The sequence below is a fragment of the Sebastes fasciatus genome, chromosome 11, assembly GCF_043250625.1.
Source record: "Sebastes fasciatus isolate fSebFas1 chromosome 11, fSebFas1.pri, whole genome shotgun sequence".
NCBI classification, from domain to species: domain Eukaryota; kingdom Metazoa; phylum Chordata; class Actinopteri; order Perciformes; family Sebastidae; genus Sebastes; species Sebastes fasciatus.
This window is the reverse complement of record NC_133805.1, coordinates 13,322,695-13,330,715: the sequence shown is the minus strand read 5'-3', so window position 1 is coordinate 13,330,715 and position 8,021 is coordinate 13,322,695.

Here is an 8,021-nt window from a genome sequence, read left to right as displayed (position 1 = left end):
GAGGCTGATTCACTCGCATCAAAAATTGCAACACTGTTTCACCTGAACTCATCTGGAGTGGAGGATGAGATTTTGACACTACAAACTGACATTCAGCTTAAGTCCAGGGCTCATGGACAGTTCTGGAACTTACTCACAGAGGAAAAGTACCTCAACATGAGGAAATGTGCTACCTCCTTGACTGCATTATTCGGCTCCACTTATTTATGCGAGTCAGCCTTTTCCCACATGAAGATTATTAAGTCCAAATACCGTTCCACCTTGACTGATGATCATTTGGAAGTGTGCTTGAGGCTGGCTATCAGCAGCTACTGTCCGGACTATGCATCCCTGGCTGATTCCATTCAGTGCAAGTCATCAGAGTAAGGTAATGACAAAAAATGTACAGAGTTATATTGTACAATATGGGTTCATGCAGTTATGCAAGGTACACCAACATATATTGTACATATAAAGAATACTCAATATATTTATAAATAAATATATGTTTTGCATTTTTATAGTAGGTAGATCATTTTGACTTGGTCATTTTATAAGTAGCTCGCATGCTGAAAAAGTGTGTGCACCCCTGTCATATGGTAATGATGGCGATCTCCCACATACAAAACGTTCATTCACGATGTGTTTGCACGGTCATTTTCACAATGCAAATGTTGAGGTTTTCAGAAAAAGGCCTTTGATGAAATATTAGAACAGTCACTGGTCCAGATATGTAAATGTCTAAACTTGTTTCTCACAAAGAAACCCGAGAGTATTATTTATCAACTACATCCCTACTTCAGCCTCTAGTCAGGGTCAACCCAGAGAAGTACACGTCGGTTCTTTACACCCTTTAATTTATGCTGCCTACAAACCTCAATTTCACCATTCTGACATTTTCCAGATTGACAGTAATATTGACAGTCATTGGGAGGAAAGCCACACACTCTTGTTTAAGAAACAACCTGCTATATACAGTAGTTGTAATGGACACTTGATCTTGTAGCTACACCTACAAGATCAACATATCTTACAAAATAACCATGTAAAACTATGCTCTCCAAGGGAAACGCCGAATTTCATCTTCTCTTATTTAGCATTTACTGTTTAAGCAGTATACAGTATAAACACTTAATGACAGATTTATAACACACTTTATTACACGGCTTTGTTTAATACTCGATTCTGATTTGACGGCGTTCTACGGCCTGTTATTTCTTCATAACAGATCGTTGCTATGGGCGCATTTCTGATGTCTGACTCTTTTTTAAGTAAGTAGCTATGTAATAAGCGGGATAATGTACAGCTAGCAGGTCATTGTTGTGAAATAAACCCTGACAGTGCGATATGCTGTACATTATCACTTACATAATGTAGTTGTAAGCTGATATGAGAGAAGTATTTATTTATGTCTTTGTCAACAATTGACACATTCGTAACTGGTGTATCAACAGTTAATGAATGACTGATGACACACATTCATTAATGGATTGATTAAGTATTTATAAATACGTAAATGGAATGAATTAATAAAATAGAAATGTTTATCTTTGATATCTGTCCAACATATGAAGACATACACTCACCGGCCACTTTATTAGGCACACCTGTTCAATTGCTTGTCAACACAAAAAGCTAATCAGCCAATCACATGGCAGCAACTCAATGCATTTAGGCATCTAGACGTGGTGTAGACGACTTGCTGAAGTTCAAACCGAGCATCAGAATGGGGAAGAAAGGGGATTTAAGTGACTTTGAAGGTTGCATGGTTGTTGGTGCCAGACGGGCTGGTCTGAGTATTTCAAAAACTGCTGATCTACTGGGATTTTCACGCACAACCATCTCTAGGGTTTACAGAGAATGGTCCCAAAAAGAGAACATATCCAGTGAGCAGCAGTTGTGTGGACGAAAATGCCTTGTTGATGTCAGAGGTCAGAGGAGAATGGGCAGAGTGGTTCGAGATGATAGAAAGGAAACAGTAACTCAAATAACCACTCGTTACAACCAAGGTATGCAGAATACCATCTCTGAACGCACAACATGTCCAGCCTTGAAGCAGATTGGCTACAGCAGCAGAAGACCAGTCGGTACTAGCATGGTGTACCTAATAAAGTGGCCGGTGAGGGTATATTGCAACAGTGTTATACTGTCATTCATTCTTTATCTGTTACAGATGCTTCAGTTATAAGTTGTTGACAAATACATTAATAATATACACTTTTATATGTATATGTATATATCATAGTATGTTATAAACGGTTGTTACGTATTTGTAGACTGCTTAGAAATGCTAAATAAGGGCGGTTACTTTTGAAACATTTTAAAATATATTGTTTTATTTATATATAGACGTGCATACATATGATTTTCATATTTGGACAGGAGATTTGTAAAATTCATGTTCTCTTGACTAGATCTGGCATGTGCCAATGCTTACATGTCTAGTATACGTATCTCTACACAGTGCCTGAAATGAAGAGTTTTCTCTCCTTACACACACAGGAGCCGGTGAAACTGACTGGCACAGGGTTGTGTGTTTGGTTCATTGATGATTCGTGTGCCCCGAGGAAATAAGAAGTTCTTTGGAAATGTATTGAGGGAGTTGCCGTCCTGAACTTGCTGAAATTTCAATGAAATGCCGCAGGGGAATTTTTGTACTGACCTAGCTTCAGTTTGAATGGAAACGCCCCAAGAGTGACATTTCAAACTTCATTCGTGTAACCTTAAAATTCAGCATGTAGACCGGTTTAATGTGGTCATTCCCTTGTGGGCTGGTAGTGAGAAGTAGTACCAACATCCTGCAATCTTCACTTTGATGCAATAGTTTTGCCCTCAAAGTTACTTCCTCCAAATCACTTATGACGAGAAGGAAAAACGTCTGTGACGCTTTAGAGCAGTTTTTCCCCTGCTTTGGTTTCAAGCCTTTGTTGGTTGGCATTTTTTGGTTTTGACATTCTTCGGTATCTGCTGTTGTGAAAAACTACATCTTAGTTAGTCCTTGGTTCCACACGCGGATCTAATTTATATTAAGACAAAATCTTCATATTTTTCCAGCTATTCTCTGGTAGTGCTTGATTCCTTACCTGGGGAAGTAGAGTTAACGCCTAATAATGTAAGGCATCAACATGTGCTGTAAACTATGGAAGTTCATTTCAGCCTGGAAAATATGAATAAAGAGTTATTCATGATTAAGAAAAAAAATAATCATAGTATATCAGAATGATAGCAAGTCAAAATGATGAAATAGCGGTATGGCTGTCAGTCAGTCGGTATTGGATGGATTGCCATAAAATGTTATAAATACTACTGACTTTGGTGACCCCCGATTATTCCCCCACCATGAGGTACATTTTTTAAAATACTGGATTGATTGTAATTTTCATCGGTACAGACATTTATGTCTATTTTGGGATTAATTGTCAGGGTGAACACCCGACTTCATCTAGCGCCACCATCAGGTCAAACTTTTAATTTGTCCTTTATTACCAAATACTTGTGAAACGGATTCCCATCAGCCTCAGCTACACTTTGTGTTTAGTGCTAATTACCAAATGTTAGCATGCTAAGATGCTAAACTAAGATGGTGAGCATGGTAAACATTACACCTGCTAAACTTTAGTACATTAGCATCGTCGTGTGTGTCAGTATCTTTCTAATAGCCAGCAGGGGGCGACTCCTCTGGTTGCAAAAAGAAATCTGATTGTCTATGAGAAAATGACCCTACTTCTCACTTCTCACTTGAAAAGTAAACATCGTAAACATGACTTTATGGTCTCAGTCGCTAGTTTCAAGTCTTCTTCAATACAGCATGATGTTCATTTAGTAAATTATGGTCCCATTTAGAGTCTAATAGGCAATAAAGCGATAAAGATTGACAGGTGGCTACCATGGCGTTGTCCGGTCTGGGAGTTGTCTGTGTTTTCGTCTTACAACTTTAACCCTTTCGCAGTGTGTTTTCAGTTCATGAAAGTTAATTGTAACATTTTGGTCGCCTAAAAATGTCTTATTCAGAGTTCGGTTGTACTTAGCTCCACCCTCTCGTGTCACTTCTGGTTGCAAATAACCAAGATGGCCACAGCCAAAATGCCGAACTCAAAGCTTCAAAACGTCAGTCCACAAACCAACGGGTGACCTCACGTTGACTACGTCCACTTATATACAGTTTATGGTTAGCATGCTAAAGTTAGCATTTTGCTCAAAGCACCTCTCAGCAACCGCTCACGTACAACGTCACAGAGCCGCTAGCATGGCTGCAGACTCTTAGTCTTGTTTTTGACCTAATGTGACTTAAAAATGCTCGTGGTACGTCAAAATGTGTACTTGCTAGAATAGACTCAACTGGCATTGGTATTTTTTTTTTATTTCTATCATATCTAACTTTTCAATTTTTTTTTTTGTCTTTTCATGACAGTCATGATCTTCCATAGTACGTATGATATAACTAATCTAGATTAACTTGATCAATGTATGTACTGTATTTTATGTCATGAAATGAACCAAGCCAGGCTCTGAGAAATGTGATTAGGTGGATGGATAAGTATCTCACTCATGCACACACACACACATACATACGCACAAGGACCGTCAGTAAGCCACCTGCAGCCACACGGCCCTTCCTCCACGTCTACACAGGATCATAACATCTGCTGACAGACGGCCGATGGTGCGAGCTCGAGCTTCTTTGTTTGCCTTCGCCCCCCTGAGCCTCTGCCAGCTGTGGGGAAGTCAATGCTACCGCGCACGAAGTTGTAAATGCTATAAAAAAGTAACATGAAGAATATAAATGTAGACGTTTTAGCAAAAAACCTTTCTTCAAGTTCTCCATATCTTTTAGGAAATTGAATAACATGAAATACAATGATGGGTAATGACACACCTGAACACATACACCTCTTGAGGAGGTTGTAGAAAGGCTTCACCCATTTTTCTATCACCAGCAGCAGAAATGAAAAGAAAGAGCTACTGTGTGGTTAAGTACTACTCCACAAATATGATGCATGCGCTGACGTGGATTATAACAAAGAATAAAGTGATAGGGATAATAAAGAAGGGTGTATCTTAACTGAACAGACCATGTGTCATGTGAATTCTTCCGGGAGTCATGCCGGTCCAAATAGCCTGAACTGTACAAATAAAAGCACACTGCTATCAACGGAGAACAGGAGGAATCTCAAATGTAAGTATTCAGAGAGATTGTTTTAACCTTTGCTGTACTATGTTTGAGGTCGGAGTAACAAAAGTAGTTAATTACAAATTTATGTGTAAAGATTGTTAATGTTGTAGTCTGAAATGCCCTGAATATTCTATGGTCACCACATCTTCGTATACTCTGTTTACTCTATTTGCTTTCTGATTCCTCGTCATCTGCATCAGGCCATTTGCACTGTTGGATCCTCGATTTTCTGTCTTGATAACAATGACGAATGTGAAGGTATTCCTTGTAGTGAAAAACACACAGAGAATTATCACCATGTCTCTTCAGCCTTACAAAGCGTTTTAGCAGCTTTCAGCTCATTGTTTTGGTGTAAGGGGCTGCAACTGCGCTGTTTTGGTTGACTCTCGCAGCTCTCATCGGTGTTGATTTCGTTCGCAGTTGTTTTGCTGTTCAGCAAAAAAGCTCTGATAAATCTGCTGTATACTATCTTCCCAGCATCAAACAGCAGACAAAGTTAGCGAAGTCGATAGTGGTCACCGTGGAACGCTGCTGAAGAGACAGATATTTGCCTCAGGAGTTGGTGGAGACCAAAACAGAGCTAAAACTAGAGGTAATATTGGACTTCATCAGGTGGCTAGAAACACACAACTCTAAATGAAAGCTAATGTTTTCTATCTGCTTGATATGTAAATAAGCAACTTAAAAAGTGATAATGTGTCAGCCTTGCGTTTATAGCTTGTTTTTGTGGCCATAAAATATCATTGAATACAGGCATTAACAACATGCGTTGTTTTCACACCAGCGCTCTATCTCTCTCAGCACGCCTCCATATCTAAACTCTCACACCATCTTTCACCCCGTCTCTGTGACCCGGCAGCTGTGGCTCCCTCAAGTTCTTCTGTGAGTAGGGTATTATTGTCTGCAACCGCCTCAGATCAGTCACATGGTGGTCAAGTGACAGAGCTCAGGTTACTTTGTGCTATTGATGTCTGATATTCAGACACTGGGGTTAACCGGTAGTTTAGTCTTTGCACACACACAGCTTTTGTGTTTAAAGCTTGGACTATTTCACACTATACAGTATACAGTAACACTTTATTGTATGGTTTATGAGCAGTAAATGGTTTATATGTATATATACAGTGTATATATACTGGGAAAAAAAAGTTTGGAAACTTGTGTTTGATGGATTTTTTCTCTGTTGTTACAATGCAATACAATACAATGAGGAATGGAATGCCATCCCACAGCAACGTGTGACCAGGTTGGTGACCAGCATGAGGAGGAGGTGCCAGGCTGTTGTGGCTGCGTATTGATCTTCCACCGCTACTGAAGCTCCTGACGGTGTATTAAATGAATAAAGTGTCAAATAGTCAATATGTCTTGTTTGTTCCTTGTTACTGATAGAGAGTCCAATCATCAAATCCACCAAACAACTCAAAACAAGAGTCAATACCAACAGGAGAATACACTGTTTACCATTGGCAGAGCATTTTGGCAAATTTTTCTTGGGTGCTCCCCTCATAATCAGCTGTGCTGCTCATCCCACAAATGCATGATCCTTACAAGTTGGACATCACTGTGAAGCTAAATAAACAGGCTTTCCAACGATGTAAAATACAATGCCAATTAGCATTGTAACAACAGAGAAATAATCCACCAAACACAAGTTTCCAAACTTTCTTTTCCCAGTTTATATATATTTTAATCTGGAACGGCGAAAGATGCAAAGAGCATAATGTACTTTTGCATTCTTCTGCTCCAGTGCAATATAATTCAACCTCACAAACAGGATGTGACGTCTCAGCCACATCAGACCCACACACACGACACATAACCACATTTTCCTGTCTTCCTGCTCGGATATATAAATAGAAAGTAATATCAACAAAATGACAGTAAATTCAGCAAATAAAAATGCTACCTTGCCTACTAGTAATATTAATTGCATGTGAAGCATCCTTGTGTTCTTTTCTATACTGGGAGACGTGGATTATACAGTAGGCAGGTGGTTTATCTGAGGTATGTGAGATGTGGTGGGGAGAAGAAGAAGAAACCAGAGTGGGATGTAACATGTGAAACCTTGGGGTTTGTGGGTATTGGTTTTCTGTAATGAATATTGCAAATGTCACGCTATGTTGGTGAGATTAAGCACACTTCACAAAACAAATCACATCTTCAGGTTTTATTAAATTCTTACCACTGTTGTCTGACATATCACATTGGATGATGTAAATCCTTCTAAATGACTGGGATGTTAACTCATTAGCTAATATACTGTAGTTGCAACTGCTGGGTGAAGAAACTGTTTTTGTAGGCCTACCAATCTTCCTTAATCAGATAAGGCTTTTTATAACCATATATACAGGCGGAGGTTTTGTGCTGATGCAAAAGCACTGTCATTGGGTGTGTTGCTCGCAAAAACAGGAAACATCCTTCCTCAGTGAAACTAGTGTAAAGTAGAGGTGACATTAAGAACCCACTCTGTCTTCCACTCTCAAAGCAATGATTGTGTTTGTCTTTTATCAAAAACACCTGCGATTGCTGAGGAAGAGAAACCTGAATGTAAATGTATCATAAACACATGTTTTACTATGATACTGGGAACTACTTTACATAAAAAAAGTAAGGCAGTTCCCAGAATCATTTGATTTTCTTTTTATATAAATTTATCTTCCTGTTTTTCCTGGTGAATGTTCCTCATTTGATTGTGGATTTTTCTTATTTATAGTTGGATTTCCTCATTTATTTTGCGGAAATATACTTTCTATTTCAATAAGGTCATGAATTTGTTCAGCCACAAAATGGATAATATATTTACATGTACTTCCAATCATTATTATTATTATTATTGTTATTGTTAGTATTATTACTGTTATTATTATTA